Source organism: Arctopsyche grandis, chromosome 1 (assembly GCF_051622035.1).
Source record: "Arctopsyche grandis isolate Sample6627 chromosome 1, ASM5162203v2, whole genome shotgun sequence".
Classification (NCBI taxonomy): Eukaryota; Metazoa; Arthropoda; class Insecta; order Trichoptera; family Hydropsychidae; genus Arctopsyche; species Arctopsyche grandis.
In genome coordinates, this window is record NC_135355.1 from 36341140 (window position 1) to 36364045 (window position 22906).

Here is a 22906-nt window from a genome sequence, read left to right on the forward strand (position 1 = left end):
AATTTACTCATAAATCACTTCGAATTATGGAAATAATGATGAGTGCAAACTATCAGACAAATAGGTTAAAGTAATTTCCGATAACACATGCAGGCTCAGCAGCAACGATTTCATTGAGAATTCGGATAGCTCTTGGAATAGGAGCCATTCGATAAAGAACTGTGCGAACAGGAAGTACAAACCATCAAATGATGATGTCTATCACGCACATAATTATTAGGGACATAAAGTCCCAACTATTCCATCAACGACGGGCATGACGTATTACCACATACAAGCTTGAAAGCAAAACGAATTCAAGGGAATTAAACCCAAGCATACACGATAAGAAAGGAGTAGGATAGAGAAATGGGTAAGACCCCATACTATTTCCTATATAGAAAACGAAGAAATGCTTTTTGCACTTTCTCAATCATTAGAGGGTAATTTGCTTTTTTTACATTGTACTCAAGTTCGCCCGATTCGCTTTATAGTTTTGAAACATACAGTGATAGAGGTACTGGGGGGGGGGGAGTGTAGAAATGTCGATAATTTTCGTTATTGAAACAGTGTGTGTTAAACTTAGTCACCATTGTGAATAAAATTATCAAATGTAATATATAAAATACGAACGTCAACTGAACTTTAATTCGCCTAGGAATATGAAGTAATCGGTATTATTATCTATGTACATATATATTTCAAAACGTAATTGAAGTAATTATCATATCAACTTATGAATATTTATTAAATATATGTATATTAGCTGTAAGGTACGGAGAAAAAAATAAATCGCTCCAGAAAAATCTACCCAGAGCTGGATTCTGAACTATTTCAAGACATCTTCTGGGTTGAACTTAAGTACAAAATAGAAGGTCCAAGAAATCCTGTTAAAATCTTGTGTGTACTTGTTTATACAACTGGAGAAAGTTCTGCAATAACGATCTAAACCACGTAAGGAGTATATTACATTGAGCAACTTGCATTAGTATTCTCACATTTTACGAAAAAACAATCAATGAAGTTAGGTTGGGAAATCGTGTGGGTTGGATCTACTTTTGCATAACTGTCAATGAATTAAAAATAACAAGAAGAAACTACTTCTCAAAGTATGAGCTAGTAAGAGCAGAGCAAGAAAAATAAATAGATACTGTCCATCCGGTGTAGGATGGCAGTTATTGACTTTTGACAATTTCATTAGTACCACAGGATATTTTTAGATGTCACTGCGAAGAAACCAAAATTAATTTCAAGCCATAGCCTTAAATACGAAGGAGCGCTCACCGGTGCGCTTATGACAATGAAGTGGCTAGAGAGGACCAAGTATACCACTGTAATTTGGGCGGTCTATCATATACATATATAATTTCGCTATTCCGTCTGTGTTACTGAGATAACGCTCGCCGTACTATAATAGTCGTTTCGATATGACATACATGTGTACGTAAGCTAAACCGCTTCCAACAAAACGACTTAAGACTGCTATACGAATAATAACAAAAAAAAAACTACATAAGCTGTTCGATGCGAATGTTTCCGCTAAGCAAATACACCGAAATAATTTACTAATCTATTGAAAATTTATTTAATGAATGAATAAATTAATACTTCTATCGGTGTTTTATATTGTTTATATCGGTATCTGTGAAGGGCCCGAATGTGAAACGCCCGAAAACGCAAATATCGAAAATCGAAAGATGTTAAGTCGAAAGATAAAAAAAAGGGTGCATGGTAAACGGTACACACTCACTTAATTTGATACAACAGGAACAAGAGGAACAGGCTTTTCCTCCCGTATTAATGTGCGTGCGCAGAATACGGGAGGAAAAGCCTGTTCCTCTTGTTCCCGTTGTATCCTGCTCGCCCAAATTAAGTGAGTATGTACCGTTTACCATGCACCCTTTTTTTATCTTTCGACTTAAGATCTTTCGATTTTCGATCTTTGCGTTTTCGGGCGTTTCACATTCGGGCCCGTGCGGTAGACCCTGTTTATATGTAGGTAGGTAGATAGTTTTTACCATTTTTTTTTTCATATTAATTAAGCAATTAAATATAAATATTAAATTTAAAAGGTATTTGAAAAAAATTCGACCGCGTGAGAGATCGAACTCATGACCGATGACAAATTTCTTTTAATTTTTTTTATTAAATAATTTAATATGCCAACACCCATGCGATGACATGTCATCGGTTACAACACTAGTAGTGTACTATAATAGTTGGCCAATTTTTTTAAAAGATAAAATAGCCATAATGCTCCTGCTGAATGGTTCACTACTAATCGACAACAGTATATGAGCTAAATCCACCCAACCCAAAACCTATTCAATCGAATATACAAAACAGAAGCGAATAAAAATTCGAAATTTCGATCGTGCATCTGGCGAAATTGAATTTTACCTCGCGAAAACATCCAAGATGCATAAAAAAGCACATGAGGAGCCCGGCAATAAATTCTCCCCACGGCACTGAAGAATTTACGATTCGGAGACGGGCCAAAAATATGCGTGCGAGGAGCCGGCAGTGGATCGACAGTTTTATAAAGAAATCACGTCGCGTTTGGACCCCAGAAGATCCATCGGATTGACTCCTGCGAGACCTCCGCAAAACTAGAGCGCGATAAATCCGAGACCTGTCCGATTCCAAGCGACACCCAACGAATCGATAAGAAAGGGACGAAAACAAAAAAAAAAAGAAAGAAGGAAGAAAGTGAAACAAGCCGAATATGAACATATAAATTCGAAGCAGAAATATTTAAATGCAGGGCGAGGCGTGCAAAATTATTCATACCGGTCCCGAAAGACCTGAGCCTCGCGCGCTACTACTGTTCCGGCAAAGGTAAACTCTCAAAAGACCCCTGCTCTCTGCCTCACGACCTATTAATATTGCTGTATAGTCGCCGACTCGAACGCGCAATTTAAATCAAAGGATTAATTAATGAGAAAGTAGGGTCGGCGACGGACCGGGAGGGAACACATCCAGTGTCAGTTCAGACAAAGCCTAATCCGAAATGAAAACATATGGTAAATCAGACTCAAACTATGTATAATACTGACTGATGTGCTGATCTGTGGGTCATGTGTCTGCGTTAGGGCCGGGCCGCACCATGCGACTTGCGAGCGACTTGGTTGAGGGCGACCAGACCAATGCATGCAGGTAGATGGGACATGCTACACCCGTCAACTTGTTTGTCGCACACATTCCCATACATTTTTTCGTGTCGCGCAACTAGTCAGCCGATAAAGTTGCACGGTGCGGCCCGGCCCTAATGGGCAGTTTAAGGGCTGGGCCGCACCGTGCAACTTTGTCGGCCGACTAGTTGCGCGACACGAAAAAATGAATGGGAATGTGTGCGAAAAACAAGTTGACGGGTGTAGCATGTTCCATCTACCTGCATGCATTGGTATGGTCTCCCTCAACCAAATCACTCGCAAGTCGCACGGAGCGGCCCGGCCCTTAGCATTGCCTTGGCTTTGCATTAACCATTTGAATGCTGACCAACGCCGATCGGCAGTTTGTCAACAAGTCCATGGGTCTGAAATACGCCGATGGACGTTTTTTTTTGAATATGTAAAAATAAACAAAAATGCTACCCGCTGAGTCTTTCCGGGTAGCATTGAAAAAAAAATACATTGAACATGGGTCGTGTAATCTCTAGTCACCGGACCAAGAAGGTGCCGCGTATTGTTCAAAGGTTGTAAATGCATTGTTAAAGGTTTGCCAAACCTTTTTTACAAAGGATTTACAACAATGGAACAATGGATAGCACTGTCACTATCTTACCTCTAGTAATCACTATCGATCACTGTCAAACTTATGTCAAAAGAATTGTAAATAGGTTTTTGAGCTCTGTTTCCTATTATGCTGTACATTAACATTAGAATAATATAATACTGTAATTACAAACAAAAATAAAATAAAAATTACAAAATAGAAAATGACCTGTAGATCAGTAGCTATCAAAATAGATAGAAGATGCATTGTGAACATAATTTAGGAATAATTTAAAGCATTTAAAAACAAAAAAGGAACCTGTGTCAATAACAAAGATAAAACATCACCGAAAACACTCCAAGAGGTGAGGTTTTGGGATGATCGCGACGCCACAGCATGCGATGATCGCGACGGCACAGATAAGCATGCTAGCGTTGTTTTCGCTATGTGCACAAAAATAAGGCAATCTAAAACAAAACACGTACCGCGTTCGATTCTGTGTGCTTGCATCTTTGCCATCACACATGATTTCAGTCCTCCGCAAGATCCAAGACAAGACAAGACCCAATGATCCAAGATCCAAAACAATACAAGAATTATAACTTTTCACAGTCCAAAACTTAAGTAGTTGAGTTTTAGTAAGATATTTTTGAAAATATTACGCATCCTAAGAAGCTTGATGCTCATCAAGATCAAAAAACTTCACCAAACAGACTATGCAAAATTTCGACAGTTATATAAACTTACAAAAGTATGAAAAAGCACACTTGTAATGACAAATTAAACACAGGCAAGTATGTAGTATGAAACAGATAGCAGATAAAACTAGTCAAAGACTCTGAAATGGTACCCAAAAGAATATACACAGAAGAGAACCGAATGGAACCAAATGGTCAAACGTACCCAACACAAATTAGAACGGCAACGCATTGGAGGCCTTCGTCCAGCAACGGATGACATTTTACAAAACGTCCGATGCACAGAGACGACTGAATCATGATGATCTCCTCGCATCGAGCTTGCGCGCACGCACGTCGCACAAATCAACTATGTATGTATAAAAATTCCCGCAATAAAAACGGGTGAAAGCGCACACACATCTCGATAGTAAATACATATAAAAACCGCAAATTTTTAAATAAAACAACGAGAAAGGCACTCATAAGCCTGAAAGAAATAATACGAGAGTGAGTATTCCGCCGAGAATAAAAAAAAAAAACAACGGAAAGAAACGAGATCGTAGTCGACAAAATACGAGATGGCCACCGGCTGAATATCTTAAAAGCGAACCCTCACCCTCGTCCCAGGAATGCATTTATAGACCATACGTGAAATAATAAATGCACACGTACGTACGTATCTCCAGATACGGAAACGTGCATGCGTATTGTACGAGGCAGGTGGGTTCAGACAATAAAACATGCATGTGAGGTGTGTGTGTGCACTGCTGAAAATTCTTTATCAGATTTGTGTACATATGAACATATGTGGCAATGGGTTCCTATACTGATATCAAAAACCGCTGATGTGACAGACACGACCTACATCACCTACCACTTGTCCATCGTCAGGGAGAAAGTCGTACGAGACGCTTGCAAAACTTGCTGGATAAGAAGCATGCATCTGCTGGGTTGTCGGATAGATTATTTAACCCAGAGCATCGTAACCTCTGGATATTCGCGGCACACATTGTTTACGACTCGTAGAGTTTGTCAGCTACGTACATACATATGTATTTCATCGGCAGTCGCTAGTTATTCCGTAAATGCATAGGGACAAAACACCAACTAACACCGGTTTTCTCTCTCACACGCGATCTCACTCGCACGCATTAGGCCGAAGTGCTGTTCGGAGAACACATATTACCGCGGTGCACAGGCTACGATGCTCTGTATTAGAGAGTCTAAAAACACCTTTACAAAACAACCTGTCAACAAGTCCATGATACTGAAAAACGCCGATAGGCGTTGTATTTTGAGCATGTACAAAGTAAACTACCTGCCAAGCCTTTACTAGCCTACCCTAAGATAAGAATAGTACCTGCTAAGCCTTTCCAGGTAGCATTGAAAAAAAAATGCATTGAACATCGGTTGTGTAATCCGTGTCAGTGTTTATAAAGACTGGTTTACACCGGAATTTCTGAATTTATAACCATAGCAGAATTTCCCGATGGAAATCCCTAACTGTTGAGTATTTTAGATTGTGGCTTGGCATTTACGAAGAAGATGGAACTAGTTTTGGAAAAATGCATTAATTAATAGACTTATTTTGTTTATTTTATATTGTTGCAAGATACATTAGAGAGTCTAAACACACCTTTACAAAACTCGAAATTCTCGGCGGTAGTTATCTAGGGTTTGTTTTGATTAGCTACAATTTTTATAACTGCTTTCTATTGGATTCTAAATTTTCAGCGTGGCGGGCTTTCAACAGAAAATACGTCAACACTCAAAGGGTTAATATTTTGACCATTGTATTCAGGGAATTGTCCTACCTGTCGAAGTTGCCATTCGACTTGTTTGTGTGGATCGTTAGTTATACTTCCTCGAAATGAAATGCGTGTTGGAAATGTCCAAAAAGATTTTGATATTATAATAGCCGGCGTTGCTCGAGAGGATTCAAATTTAAAAAAATGTTCAGACCACTTCCAAAACTCGTCAACTGTCATAGATTACTATGAGATATATGTATATATGGATGAACATATAGCAGACAATTTGATGGTCCAAAGTTGACAATTGTAGATTAGCATAGCAGAAAAACATCCAAAATTTATTTTTATAAATAGATGTGGTATTAAAACTTAAACAACGATCGTACAAATATGTTATCTTTGACTTTGACACGCATTTTTATGTTCCCCTTGAAGATTCGAAATAACCGGTTTTTACGAACTATGAAATATTTATAAATTTACATCAGCTTTTTGAATTCTATTCGATCATTTCCAATACAATTAAGGCAAATTTCATTTAAATTATAATTTTTGTACATAATTGAGAAGTACAATATGCTAGAAGCCGTTTAGTCATGAGTAGAGTACGGACCCAAAGCGCGCCGCTCATTGTTCAATTGTTGTAAATGCTTTGTAAAAAAGGTTCAGCAAACCTTTAACAATGCATTTACAACATTTGAACAATGAACGGCGCGCTCTGGGTCCGGGCTTTAGTCATGAGTAGTCACCGGACCCAGACGGTGCCGCGTATTGTTCAAAGGTTGTAAATGCATTGTTAAAGGTTTGCCGAACCTTTTTTACAAAGGATTTACAACAATGGAACAATGGATAGCACTGTGACTATCCTACCTCTAGTCATGAGTAGACATCGAATGGCCGTCGGGGCAATTGCAATTAGCAATTCACCGTTCCAAAGCAAGAGCAAAAAAGATTGTAAAAATTGGTTTTTCTACGCAGTTAATAATAGCAAAACCCTCTGCCCCGATCCCAATCCCAAAAGTGCATCCACAGAGTGGTACCCGTCACGTATTTTGTTTTAGATAGTTTTGCACATGCAAACGCTGCTAGGTCAAATCTGTACTTTCGCGTCTCTTCCCAAAACTCACCCCCTGGAGTATTTTCGGTGATAATTTATGCTTGTATAAGTATGACAGAGGTCGACAACTTAGACTCTCATATTTGAAGAAATGTAAGAGAAACTTGTCGAAATAATAAGATCCTACGAATTAAAAATGACATAAAGACGCATATCACAAGCTGGAATCACCTAGACGTGCCGTGCCACACTTTTTAGTGTATTATTGCCATAAGTCTACTTATGAGGCTGTTGCGATACTTGAGCAGGCCTCAACGTAAGAGAAGTCAAATGAAAGTCTACACTGATATGTGGGAAAGTTTCTGCCAAAGTCCTATGTCCTTAATGATAATACGATAAGAATACACTTTAACTTTGTATGACATCACGATTCTGAAATGATCAATGGCCTCAAAGGTGTTTACGAAGCCCCGAGTCGTATTAAAAAGTTTCCATTTAAAGCTATGAGCAAATTCTCGGTCACTCTAAAGACGGTAAACAGGATACTATTACTTTACCTATTAAATATTATAATTCTCATAAAAGGTGTGATCTAAAAATACAGCGAATTGTTTTTTCGTTTGACTCCGGTGGGAGCAAGTTACAGTTGCAACTCGAATTACAATTATCCAAATAAAACCTGACTGAGATGTTGGAACTTCGACTCAATCTTGGATAAGGAAAAAGAAAAGAAAACATAAACCCTTTGAGTGCTAACATCTTTTCTGTTGAAAGCCCGCCACGCTGAAAATTTCGCCAACATTTCCAATTAGAATTATTTAGAAATACATTAGAAAGCAGGTATAAAAATTGTAGCTAATCCAAACAAACCCTATGTAGATCACTACCCTAGATAGCTACTGCTGAGGATTTTTCGTAAAGATGTGTTTAGACTCTCTAATATATCTTGCAACAATATAAAATAAACTAATCTATTAATGAATGTATTATTCCAAGACTAATTTCATATTCTTCATTATTGTTTAAAATTAAAGCTCACAATCTAAAATACTCAACAGTTAGGGATTTCCATCGGGAAATTCTGCTATGGTTATAAATTCAGAAATTCCGGTGTAAACCAGTCTTTATAAACACTGACACGGATTACACAACCCATGTTCAATGCATTTTTTTTTTCAATGCTACCTGGAAAGGCTTAGCAGGTACTATTCTTAGCTTAGGGTAGGTTAGTAAAGGCTTGGCAGGTAGTTTAGGGGAGTAGTTTTTAAAACGGACATATGTACATACACACATAGTTGAATTAATGATATTTTCGCATAAACCCTACCTAGATAATAATAGCTCATAATGATAAGGGAATTGACAAGTTGCTCATGACTCGACTGTGACCTTTACATTGTCACAGACGGTAAGGTCGCAAGTTCATCTTTAAAATATTCAAAGCCAATTTGTGAACTATCTTTCAAGTTGCATTCAAACATCTCCATACAAGTACTTAACGGATTTGTCAAGTAGACATTTATATGAGGGTATTATGGGATAACACCGTTTCGTAATCTCGTTGGTCATTTTTATCATAATTGCAGATAAAAAAAACGGCTAGTCCCACGTGCTTTCGGCAATCGTGTACACATAACCCAGTTACTAGTTGAAGCCTTATAAATTATATTTTGGACTGTGAGGAAGCCACAGCGATAGACTTTAGCTTATTCACTGGAAAAAACTTCCAACTTCTGTGGTGCATTTAAAGATTCCACTAGTGTTTGTCTGCACTGTGTGAAAATGTGGACACATTCAATTTTATTATACCCACCCTACTGCATTATCCTGAAAATGAATAAGGAGAAATAGCAGTCAGCCAGTACTTTAAATATTAAAATCAGCCATTACCTTTTCATATATGAGCCGTTATATTTGGAAGTCCAATATTAATTTTCAAAAGCACTATTTATGTTTGACTTAATTCACAAATTATCACTTATTTTAATTCGATATGTCCAGAATCCTGGAAAAGCAGAATGTGCGTATGTATTACAGGCTACCAGTATTTTTTTAAATATTATTAAACGCAAAACATTATATTTGACGTTTTGCGAGATATTTCACGAAATCAAGTCGACTTTAAATTATAACGGCTAATATTTGTATGTATATAATGTTGTGTAGAAATAGGTTCAGAGAACCAAATGACAAGCTCAAGTCGGTTCACATAATTTATTCTACGACTCGGGAAGTCCATACGAAACCAACACTCGCTCAAGTGTCCAGTCAGCAGGTAGCCGAGTGTTCTGACATGCAGTAGTCCGAACAGGCCCAGCATTCCCCATCAACTTTATTTCCCACAAACTCGGAATTCTCCAAAATTCATTCCCTACCCAGGAATTATCCACCTTACATTGGTTCGGAATTCCTACGTTACAATACCTTATTAATTCGTCTTGAAAATTTATAGGCTAAATCATAACATTGAAAAAGGTCAAATCGAATGACTTCTAAGATTTGCGGGGTTCACTACATATGTACATACATATAATGAAATATCTTCAAATTGTCAAGCTAGTTCACCTGCACAGGAAATAACTTAGACTTGATACCACAAGTTACCTGTATATCTACGAGCTTCGAAGATAAATACAGTATCTATAATAGGGACGGAAGTTTTCAAACAAGTTCACTCCCTTAGCATACATGCACGTTAGTACATAACCAGCAGCGTGGCTCAGTGGTTGCGTTGATACTAAGCACCGAGAGGTCCACCGCGTTCGATCCCGTGAGCTGATCTCGATTGAAAAGAATTTATTCCGAGTATAATCTTAAATGCCGCTGGTCAGACATTTTGTTTTGTGACCTTCTTATATTCAAATACATAGATAAAGTCATGGGTTGGTCACATCCGAATGTTTTTATTATAAAAAGCTTAATAAACAAAACATTTACATGTAGCCTATTATCGAGTATAAAGATTATCATAATTTACGCCAGCAGTGTAGCTCGGTGGTTACGTTTATGTTTAGCAGCGAGAGGTTACCGGGTTCGCTCCCGTACTAATCTTTAATGCTGCTGGTCAGACTTGGATATCTGTGACTTCAAATTGATCATTTCTTATTGGAGTTTGCCAATTTATCTGAATTCATTATTGAAACGCTTCCTCCATCCAATTGGCAAAAACCATCCTACCCACTATGTCACCACTATTTGAATATGATTTCAAAAATGTATTATCTATAACATACATAGATGTCTCGCTAATTCTTATATGTAGTATTCATATTAAGCTTACATGTCTGGTCACAGTGACGCGTTAGGGCGGTTTCAGACTAGCGTATTTTTCTGCGCGTATATCGTCGTTTCGGCATACGCGCTTACACGCGCGCTACATTTCGCGCTTCAAAAAACCGGACTCGCGTACACGGGCTTATTCCAGCGTGTTCGCTCCAACCGGTAGTGGTGATTTAGTATCAACATGGATAATACGAGCTTATAAGCGCGTCTACGCTCGTACGAGTTGCGCGTATGGAAAACGACGCGCCTATACGCGCCTACATGCACTTCAAAAAACGATATTATACGCGCGTATAAAACGCTAGTCTGAAACCGCCCTTAGAGAATTCTGTAATATCACTGTAGCAAAATAAATATTTTGCTTTACCGAATAACAAGTTACAAGAACGCTCAATCCCACTCCGCAGAAAATATGCGCACGCCATAATCGTATACTGACAGTCACTTCTGCGCACCCTTTCCGAGCAGTGGGGGCGGGCCATCTACATACCACGAAGATCCACCCAAAAGAAGCAGCATCGATTGAAATCCACCTAGAAGAATTAACTTGCCTGAAAGTTTAACGCGCTAATGAATTTTAATACGTGTTAAACACATTGTAATCGTCTGAAAAAAAAAGAGGCCCTCTATTAAAATGTTCCGAGAGCGCTAATTACGGCGTCGACCCGTAACATTACCCCGAGACCATAATAGTTAAGCTGAAGTGGTGTGACCATAAAGGCAAAAACGACACCGACGCGTCCTAAATATGCGGGGGATGATTAGGTCCTGTCCCAACACACCCGACAAACTTTGTCAACGTTATAGTTTTTATACGACGTAATTCATTAATTAACCCACATACGCACACGTGTACGTAGGTGTACATATGGACGTGCGACAACAACAACAAGACGACCCGTAAACTGTTGCCTTTTTTGATAGACAAACTTTGCCAAGAGGAATACACGATGTGGGCTAATATATGTGCATATGTATAGCGAGTCGAATCAACTATGTATTTTAAACAATAGAAGAATTGCTACTCCACAAATCACCAGTACAAATTGTTCAAAATGAACGAGTAATTTTAAAGCAAAATACACTAACCAAAGAAAGTAAAATTTGTATAAAATTCAACATTCACTTACATTTTTTTTCCATATATGGCTACGCTGAACATACGTAAGAGGACAGTCCTTTATTTCACTGCTCTATTCTTTAGATTTATTTATTTTCCAAAATTGCCTTTTTGTCCTTTATCTTGTGACAATATTGACCCGACGATACGACGTAAGCAATATTGCGCCGTATCGTCGCGCTCTGTTATGTATACGTAAGCCGATTTTGCCTTGCGCTCGGCCAAAACAAGTCAGACCCTCCCGAAACGTGCGCTGTCGAATAGTATGAATAGAAGTAGTATTTTCCGTGCACTGGAGCGCCAGACTGTTGCTCGTATAATATGTATTTTTATTTTTATTTTATTTCATAGACACTCGCCTTTACAGATCGCTCCAAAGCGACAAGTACACTTATACAGATGCAATGCAATCAATATATATATATATATATACACATTGTATACAATGCAAATTACTTGACATTAGCAAGAGAGATTGGAAGGAGATGTCAATTTTACAAGTTTCAATGAAAAACAGAAAAGTTGGCAAACCCCGATAAGAAACGACCGACCTGGAGTCACAAACCAAGGTCTGGTCATCAGCGAGACTCTTAGTAGGACTTGAACCTGTGACCATTCTGGTAGAAACCAGAATATGCTAACCACTAGTCCACGCCTCTGCTTATAAACATGACATTATTTGGGTGGCAACAGTGGGTAGGTATGAGTAGATTTCAGAGGAACCGTTCCCACAGTTGAATCAGTTAAATAAAGTCTAACCTGGATTTGTACTCATAATTATGAAGATGACCTGTTGATTGCTATGAGCAAAATTGTGCGAAAAACACATGTGATATGATAATAAGAAACTGTCGACCTGGAGTCACAAACCAAGGTCTGACCAGCAGCGGGACTCTAGTAGGACTCGAACCTGTGACCATTCTGGTCGAAAGCATAATATGCTAACCTAATCCACGCCGCATAAACGCATTCATAAACATGATATAATTTTGGTGGCAATAGTGGGTAGGTATGAGCAGATTTCTGAGGAACCGTTTCCACAGTTAAATCAAACAAGTTGAACAAGCTTGAATCAGTTAAATAAAGTCTAACCTGGATTTGTAACCAGAATTATGAAGTTGGCCTGTTGATTTACGGTATATGAGCAAAATTTTGCGAAAAACACATTTAATATTGATAATAAGAAACTGTCGACCACTAACTAGTCTACGCCGCTAGAATACAAATATTTAAACGAACATTCCATTATGTACTAACTAGTTCAAATAGAACCTTTCAAAAGATACATATTATATGTATAGCCGACGAAACCAGCTGAAGTTTTCGAATCGAGAGTGGAAACCCCCACACTCCAGCAGATTTATCAACAAATACAACTGATTCATACGACCAAACACCATCCCAAAACGGCAAAGCACCTGTAATCGAGGCCTTAAACTTTCGCTGGCAGAGCACATCCCACACACGCAGATTGCAAGCTATAATAGTGGCAAACGGAACACTCGCGATCATCAATCCAAAGCCCTCGCCGATTGACGACCGTTTAAGTAATAAACGTACGCGAGCGTTTTCCCCATAAAATAATATCGGAAAACTGTGGACCGGAGGGATGCCAACCACCTCCATCCCCCCCAGCTCGCAAGCAGTCAAATTTATGACCGTTTTGAAAGCAGCAGCCCTGGAGTGAGGCTCGGGGAAGTTCCCAATTTATATACATACATGGCGAATGCAAGAGGTATGCCATATATCAATTTATGCATACCATGTGTGTGGGGAGGTCTCGAGGGACCCCACCAGTTCGACAAAACCATATTAGTAGTTCGCCTGATCTATTTGAATACATAATTAGATCGTGCCATATAGAAGAACATTATTTTCAATTGACGTTCCGGGCTATCAAATACGGTTTTCTCGAGACACATGCATGTGCATATCTTCTCCATTGTCCATGTCCCCTCCATGTGGTTCCTCACTGTTTGTAGACGAAGAAGTACGTCCAGGGCACATGTCAGCGGCGAGATATGTACATAATGTAATGTATACGAATTTCAAATATTTTATTTTAATTTTATTTCATAAAACATGACCACTCGCCTTTACAGATCGCTCCAAAGCGACGAGTTCACTTAAACATATACAATACAATCAATATACGTGAGCATTTTATACTTTCGAGCAGAGTGGTCACGGGTTCGAGTCCCACTAGAGTCCCGCTGCTGGCCAGACCTGGGTTTGTGACTCCAGGTTGATTGTTTCTTATGAGATTTGGCCAATTTTTCATTGACTTCCATTGAAATTAACCCCCTGGCGTTTTTTCAGTGAAATACTTTCCTTGTATTGACAGTGATAGATAACGGTGATTACTATATTTGAAGGAATGTAGGAGAAACTTGTCGAAATATTTTATTTCATAGAACTCGCCTTTACAGAAAACTCCAAAGCGACGAGTTCACTTAAACATATACAATAGAATCAATATACGTGAGCATTTTATACAATGCGAATTCATACAAAAATCTAGTGACTTTTGAAGAAATTTTTGTAGCATTTTATAATCAAATTGGCGAACCTCAAGACGCTGAATAACTTGAGATTAGCGAGAGAGAGAGAAAAAGGAAGGAGATGCCAACTTGACAGGAGCCGTTTCAATGAAAATCAGAAAAGTTGGCAAACTCCGATAAGAAACGATCGACCTGGAGTAACAAACCAAGGTCTGGCCAGCAGCGGGACTCTAGTAGGACTCGAATCTGTGACCATTCTGGTCGAAAGCAGAATATGCTTTATCACTAGTCCACGCCGCTGGTTATAAACATTATATAATTTGGGTGGCAATAGTGGGTAGGTATGAGCAGATTTCTGAGGAACTGTTTCGACAGTTAAATCAGATAAGTTGGCAAACTAAATCTGCAAATAAAGTCTGACATGGGTTCGTAGCCAGAATGATTCACTGTCTATGAACAAAATTGTTCGAAACAAAGCATGTAATATTGATAGTTTTGATAATCAGCACGGGTCCAACGATGACGACATCAGAAAATGTGGGAAATTGGGAGTATTTTTTTCAAATAGGGGAGCACCTGGCATTCATAAGGGGAGTCATAATAGCGTGTCCCAAAAAACACATTTTTTTTGTATACACATTTTTTAGATTTTAGTCTTGAAACACACACTTCTCTTTTTAGGGTGAATCAGTTGATTGTGTAGTATTGAAAAATTCAAGGACATTGCAAAGGCAATCTTACGGTTACTTTTATCAAAAAAGGTTACGTAAGATTGATAAGTCTGCGAAAAACATTTATAGGTATGAATGTTAGGATGAAGAGCGCAAACACACAAAGTGGTGATTTTTTTTAGGTAATTTTGCACGTATAAAAAAAACTCTAGCATGACTTATCAATGCTATAGTCAAAACTCAATCCCTGGAGTGTTTTCGGTGATATTTTATCCTTGTATAAACATAGGTTTGACAGTGGTCGATAACGCTGATTTCCATATTTGAAAAAATTTTGTTGAAATAATAAGATCGTACGAATTAACATGACATGAAGGCCCATCCCAGCTGGAGTCCACCTAGGCCTGCGGTGCCGTACAATTCAGTGTGTCTGTGCCGTAAGAATTTTTTTCAGCCTAGATAACTGACAAAACATATACAATTGTTGAATGTTACCTATACACATTTTGACTCCTACTTAAAAAGATAATTAGGACAAAATACGAGCTACAAACTTTATCAACCATGACGTGAGAAGTATAGGGGAGGAAGCCATTTTATTTTGGTAAAAAAAATGGGGCGTAGCCACCTACAGTTTGGAAGAATTTACATAAATGAGTAATCGCCAACTATCCAAAGCTACATACTATCGATATTATTTAAATAGAATATGTCATACATGTGAGCCGTTATATTTGAAAGAGGCATAAGTCAAATTTTCAGTTCCAAGAGCACTATTTCTGTTTGACTTAATTCTCAAATTGTTATCACTTATTGTAATTCGATATATCCAGAATCTTGGAAAAGCAGAATAAACATATTACAGGCCATCATTATTTTTAAATATTGGTAAACGCAAAACATTATATTTAATTTTTTGCGAGATACTTCTCAAAATGGAAAAAAGTGGACTTACGCCACTTTCAATTATAACGGCTCATTAGTAGATGCATATTTTATATATATAAAAATTGTGTGTGTGTGTGCGTCCTAACGCTCGCCGAACATAATAAATCGATATAAAAGGAGGTATGTAAAATTATAATATGTGTTCGGTAATATGTGTTCTCCGAACAACACTTCGGCCTAATGCGTGCGAGTGAGATCGCATTCAAAAGGTTAACGATACAAAGTTCGCATATGATCCAAAGATTATATATGTAGAAAGCATCGGAGAAGAAAAAATCTATCTTCAGCGCAATTCAGTAGACAACCGTCTACAAAAAGAAATATTTATTTTTTTCATCAAATCACAAAATAGATTCAGACACGCAAGAATGTCGAGAATCGACAAAGAGTTTAGGGAATAAATGAGGCATACAAAGTCGTTTGCGGTGAGTGATTTCGATGACATGTTTACATCGTAATACATAACTATTTAATATCTAAGTTATCGTAATAATTATTCTATTCACTTCACATATGTGTATGCATGTACATATATTATACTAGCTGTATTACCCGGCTTCGCTCAGTGTTTATAATATAAACCGCTTAAACATGACTAAGCTAAAATTAAAAAAAAATTTAAAAATTAAAAAAAAAAATAAAAAAAAAAATAAAAAAAAAATCAAAAAAAAAATTAAAAAAAAATAAAAAAAAAATAAAAAAAAAATTAAAAAAAAAATTTTTAAAAAATCAAAAAAAAAAATCAAAATTTTTTTTTGCCTTCTAGGGCTTCGCCCTCGGCGCCCCCCTGAGCCTTTGCCTTCTAGGGCTTCGCCCCTCCACGCCCCATGAGCAATTGCCGTTTAGGGCTTCGCCCCCCTTAGTTAATGCCTTTTAGGGCTTCGCCCCTCCGCACCCCCATGATTAAATGCCGTCTAGGGCTTCGCCCCCCTTAGTTAATGCCTTTTAGGGCTTCGCCCCCCGCGCCCCCAAGATTAATTGCCGTTTAGGGCTTCGCCCCCCTTAGTTAATGCCTTTTAGGGCTTCGCCCCTCCGCGCCCCCATGATTAAATGCCGTCTAGGGCTTCGCCCCCATGATCAGTTGCCGATAAGGGCTTCGCCCCCCGCGCCCCCAAGATTAATTGCCGTTTAGGGCTTCGCCCCCCTTAGTTAATGCCTTTTAGGGCTTCGCCCCTCCGCGCCCCCATGATTAAATGCCGTCTAGGGCTTCGCCCCCATGATCAGTTGCCTTTTAGGGCTTCGCCCCCCGCGCCCCCAAGATTAATTGCCGTTTAGGGCTTCGCCCCCCTTAGTTAATGCCTTTTAGGGCTTCGCCCCTCCGCGCCCCCATGATTAAATGCCGTCTAAGGCTTCGCCCCCATGATCAGTTGCCTTTTAGGGCTTCGCCCCCCGCGCCCCCAAGATTAATTGCCGTTTAGGGCTTCGCCCCCCTTAGTTAATGCCTTTTAGGGCTTCGCCCCTCCACGCCCCCATGATTAAATGCCGTCTAAGGCTTCGCCCCCATGATCAGTTGCCTTTTAGGGCTTCGCCCCTCCGCGCCCCCATGATTAATTGCCGTCTAGGGCTTCGCCCCCCTTAGTTAATGCCTATTAGGGCTTGCGCCCCATGAGGCTGGGCCCCCCGGGCCCCCTTCGGGGCCCCACGGGGCTGCGCCCCTTGTGGCGCCCCCTTTTGAGCCCCATGGGGCTGCGCCCCATGAGGCTGGGCCCCCCGGGCCCCCTTCGGGGCCCCACGGGGCTGCGCCCCTTGTGGCGCCCCCTTTTGAGCCCCATGGGGCTGCGCCCCATGAGGCTGGGCCCCCCGGGCCCCCTTCGGGGCTTCACGGGGCTGCGCCCCTTGTGGCACCCCCTTTTGAGCCCCATGGGGCTGCGCCCCATGAGGCTGGGCCCCCCGGGCCCCCTTCGGGGCCCCACGGGGCTGCGCCCCTTGTGGCGCCCCCTTTTGAGCCCCATGGGGCTGCGCCCCATGAGGCTGGGCCCCCCGCGCCCCCTTCGGGGCTTCACGGGGCTGCGCCCCTTGTGGCACCCCCTTTTGAGCCCCATGGGGCTGCGCCCCATGAGGCTGGGCCCCCCGGGCCCCCTTCGGGGCCCCACGGGGCTGCGCCCCTTGTGGCGCCCCCTTTTGAGCCCCTTTTGAGGCTGGGCCCCACGGGGCTGCGCCCCTTGTGGCGCCCCCTTTTGAGCCTCATGGGGCTGCGCCCCATGAGGCTGGGCCCCCCGGGCCCCCTTCGGGGCCCCACGGGGCTGCGCCCCTTGTGGCGCCCCCTTTTGAGCCCCATGGGGCTGCGCCCCTTGTGGCACCCCCTTTTGAGCCCCATGGGGCTGCGCCCCATGAGGCTGGGCCCCCCGGGCCCCCTTCGGGGCCCCACGGGGCTGCGCCCCTTGTGGCGCCCCTGGCGGGGCCCCATGAAACTACTCGCTTTGCGCCCCCGCGGGGGTGAATCCATTGAATCGAAAAAAACAAATCGGCGCCCATGGATCGAAAAAAAAAAAAATCGAATCACGTGTTCGATGACGTCACCGATCTACGGACGACGACGAAGACGACGAAGACGACGACGACGACGACCAAGGATATTTACATACAAAGTCTCTTTCCAAATTATAGATTAGATTACCATTCGATTGCTCGTGAATGATTTAATAACGCCTTATCAATTCTACGAACACATATAAATAATAAACAAATAATTTCTATCGATATTTACCCGAGGCTTATCCGTTTATGGACAAAACCTTGTAACGTTGAAAAACTTGAACTCGATTGATTAAAAATAGACACAATAAACATAAATAATTTATAAAAATTCGCAAATGCATATACATACATACATATGTCACGATTAATATTTTCAATGTAACCGATTTTTTTTTTATTCAAATCATAACTTTCGGTTTCATTGAGAACCAAAGCGTCATTCCTTTTTGTTGTAATTCAACGCTCGCTAAATTCATACAATAATAATTGTCATATTATGTTGACATTTATTTTTTTAAACGAGATTAGAATGACACTGATTATAAGTGAATCCAATTCGAAAACACTCCATATTCACTTCCATAAATTGTACGAAACGAAACTTTAAATGATTCAATTTGAAAACATACATTATTTATTGTAATGAATCGTAGCTAGCAATTTTTATTACGCCTGCAGTTGGACAATTTGTTTCGTAAAAGAAACTGGAGTTAATAAAATTTACGAATTTAAAAACACAATTTACTTTAGATCGTCTACTTTAAAATGAATCATTATAAATACTAAAAAAAAATTGTGTAAAATGGACTCAAAAATCATTGGATCAGTATCTATTAGAATATATAATACATAAAATATATGTTGAAAAATAATAAAAAGCATTTAAAAAAATTTACGAAGACCTCAACCATAATAAAGTAAGTATGTATAACATCCGGTCAATTATTGAATAATAATATTTTGAGCATTTGTAAAACCTGCTACGAGTGATAAATTATGCAAGCATTTGCACAATTTAATATGATCTCAGAATGCAAATCAAAACAAAACTTCATCTATCGCTACTTTCTATGTAGCAACAAAAATGTGGGGGGGGGGGGCGATATTTTGTAAAAATAAATTGATAAATACAATACAAACTTTATGGGTGTACCTCACGGCACCGAAAGTCAAAAGATCGAAAAAGCAAATATCGGAAGGCAAAGATCGAGAATAGAAAGATCGTAAGTCGAAACATCAAAAAAAAGGCGTGCATTATATCAGTGGCATGCGTTGAAATTATCTCTCTTTTTTTTGTCATACAGCCTTGTTTAATGTGCGCGCGCAGGATACGGGAGGAAAAGCCTGTTCTTCTTGTATCCTGCTCGCGCAAATTAAGTAAGGATGTGCGATGGGGGGAGAGAATCTTACCGCACACCACTGATATATATACTAACCGTTTTTACAATGGTAAACGAACATTTTCGATTGTTTAACATTCGGTGCGGTGACGGTCACCCAAACTTTGTATATCGAAAGGTTTAACCCCCACTACCTATTAGTTTGTCTCTAGATAATCTTTGGTTCTTATACATATATTGGAGCTGGTAATATATGAAAGCTTTAAGTTGTAAGTCTTTATTTATAAAATAGCTAAAAAATTTGGATTAAATGTTGTCCAAATAATTATAACAGAAGCAATTGCATAATTTATCCGACTTCTCAATGAATTCGTTGCTGCTGAGCCTGGATGTGATATTATCCACCTCAGTGAGCGTAAGTTATCGGAGATTATTTTAACATATTTGTCTGGCAGCCTGCGCTCATCATTATTTTCATAATTGAATGTGATGTACGAGTGGAATTTTTATCTTCTCTCTTCCATTTGGAGCCAAGCAAGGATGTTTTGTATTTGTGGCTGGTTCTTATGGGTCTGGGTCACTGCATCGAAAGTGACTTGAACGAAAGTCGAAAGATCGAAAATAATGTATGCATGGTAAACGGACTATTTCACACACACACACACATCACACAACGGAAAGGTATGTAGTGTTTAATCAAATTGGCGAACCTCAAGTCGCTGAATAATTTAACATCAGCAAGAGAGATCAGCACAGTGATATAATATCACTGTGGATGTTTGTATGAATTCGCAATGTATGTTGATTGATTGTATCTGTATATGTATAAGTGCACCCGTCACTTTGGGCGATCTGTAAAGGCGAGTGTACATGTTCTACGAAATAATAAATAAATAAATAAATCATCATATATTAGGGAGGCTCCTCTAATGCCACAACGGTCCAAACTCAAATAAATAAATAATAAATCGTTCATACAATTTCACACAAACGTTGCCTTCGGCTTTGGTTAGTGACTCCCAAGTCGATCGTATCCTATCAAAATTTGCCAAATTCTCTGATTTTCATTGAAACGGTTCCTGTAAAATTGGCATCTTCTCTCCTATCTCTCTTGCAAATCTCAACAACTTGAGGTTCACCAATTTTATATATCACTGTGGACGTTTGTATGAATTGGCAGTGTATATAAAATGCTAATGTACATACATTGATTGATTATATTGTATCCGTATCTGTATAAGTGCACCCGTCACTCTGGGGCGATCTGTAAAGGCGAGTGTGCATGTTTTATGAAATAAAATAAATCATCATATATTAGGGGGACTCCTGTAATGCCACAACGGTCCAAATTCAGTGGCGTAGCTACCGCTCCCGCAGACCCCGCAATGCGGGGGGGCGCCACGAGGCGCGCCTTTTTCACTGATTTTTTAATTTGTTCCGTAATTTTTTTAAAAACTTTTCTTCTTTCTCAACCTATTTGTACTATACGTATGTACATACATTATTATACATAGTTTGAATTCATCCTCATTGTGTAATAGGGCTAGAAGACTGCCGTCTTTTTCCATCTTTTGAACGTCAGTGCCACTTTTCAAGCTATTTGCTGAGAATTCTCTCGTATTCTTGTATATATTTTTTCAATGTGTAAACAATAAAACAAAATTATATGATTAAAACCAATAAAATTTATAAATTTTTCGCTTTCACCATTAAGAGGGCTGACACCAGCGCCTTGTCCATACAAACGTATTACACTTCTCCCTTCCTCAATTATGGCACTAGAGAAATTATTTTTTAATATGCTATGGATATCCACCATTGGGATGCATCTATCGTTTTATTTTTTACACCCACGAAAAGAGTCCGGCGTGCTTATTTAACGGTCGATTTAAAAAAAAATACGCGCACAGTTGCATAGAAAATATCTTTCTCATACAGATGATGATTTTTTTTAAAAATTGGTCCAGTTTCAGAGGAGAAAATTGGAGAATACGAAACCTCGATTTCGTCGATTTAAAATACGTATTATCTGGTCGAAGCGCAACTGTCGCATTCACTCAATATATATATTGATATATATTGTCGCATTCGCTCAATATATATATCGAAGAAAGGAACGGCAACAAAATTAAGGTTTCGGGTGTACAGCCCTCTTAACAGGTGGGAAGTTTTTAAGGAAAATTCACCATCAGTTACTTTAAACAGATTGTGCACTGCTTGTTGGTCGTCCAGATTAAACTATCAATGCACTTCAATACATAGGTACATATACCGATACTTAAAAAAAGGTATAAATTTTAAAATTGGAAAGTTACTTTGCTGTAAGTAAATAATACGAATATATGGGGGGGGCACCAGGAATTCACGCTACGCCACTGTCCAAACTCAAATTCAAACAAATAAATAATAAATCGTACATTTTCATACAAACGTGATATACAGTAACATGCAGAGAAATCGCATCACTTTCAATTGTTCGATGTTTTCGATTTTTTTTAATTGCATGAAGCTATACACAAGTTTTTTTGGTTTTATTATTTGATTTCAACTATTTAACATGTTTTACGATTAAAAAAGATTATTTATATTTTTAAATTAAGGCGAGATACGAATTTTAAAAAAACATGCAAAAAAGGGCATTTTTCTTATATATATTTCAAATGCCTCTAGCTAAAATAATATTACAGTATATATTTTTCTATGAATTAAAATACACGGGCAATGACAACAATAAATAGTAATATAATAATTACTAGACAATCGTCTTGCTTCTATGATGGGATGGATACCTGCCGGCAGGGACAATACGACTTTTTTTAGTATGTCATCCGAAATTTCTTCAAACCATACATTTTCAACAGTTTTTTTTTTAACTCATAATTTGCCCCAGGGTGTTGTTTTTATTCCATTTGCTTTATAATAGCCCATAAATATTCGATAGGTTGTAAGTCGGGGCTATTGTCTGGTCATTTTAGTGATGAATATCTACTTTCTCTTTGTATTTTTTTATTTGTAAAAAAAATAGCCGTCCAAACGTAATAAAATGCTATTAAATTTGTTTGATGATATCAATCACTTATTTTAAATACAATAAATATCATTTGTGCCCGATGATAATTTGCAAAATAGGGCATTTTTCTTATATGTATTTCAAATGCCTCTAGCTAAAATAATATTACAATATATATTTATCTATGAATTAAAATACACGGGCAATGACAACAATAAATAGTAATATAATAATTACTAGACAATCGTCTTGCTTCTATGATGGGATGGATACCTGCCGGCAGGGACAATACGACTTTTTTTAGTATGTCGTCCGAAATTTCTGCAAACCATACATTTTCAACAGTTTTTTTTTTAACTCATAATTTGCCCC

At 39.0% G+C, this 22906-nt stretch overlaps 1 protein-coding gene across 3 annotated transcripts in view; it reads right to left on the reverse strand.

Annotated features, from left to right (window-relative positions):
- The window catches only part of LOC143914358 (PH and SEC7 domain-containing protein-like), a 47392-nt gene that overhangs the window by 23205 nt on the left and 1281 nt on the right, over nt 1–22906 (reverse strand). The window lies entirely within an intron of this gene.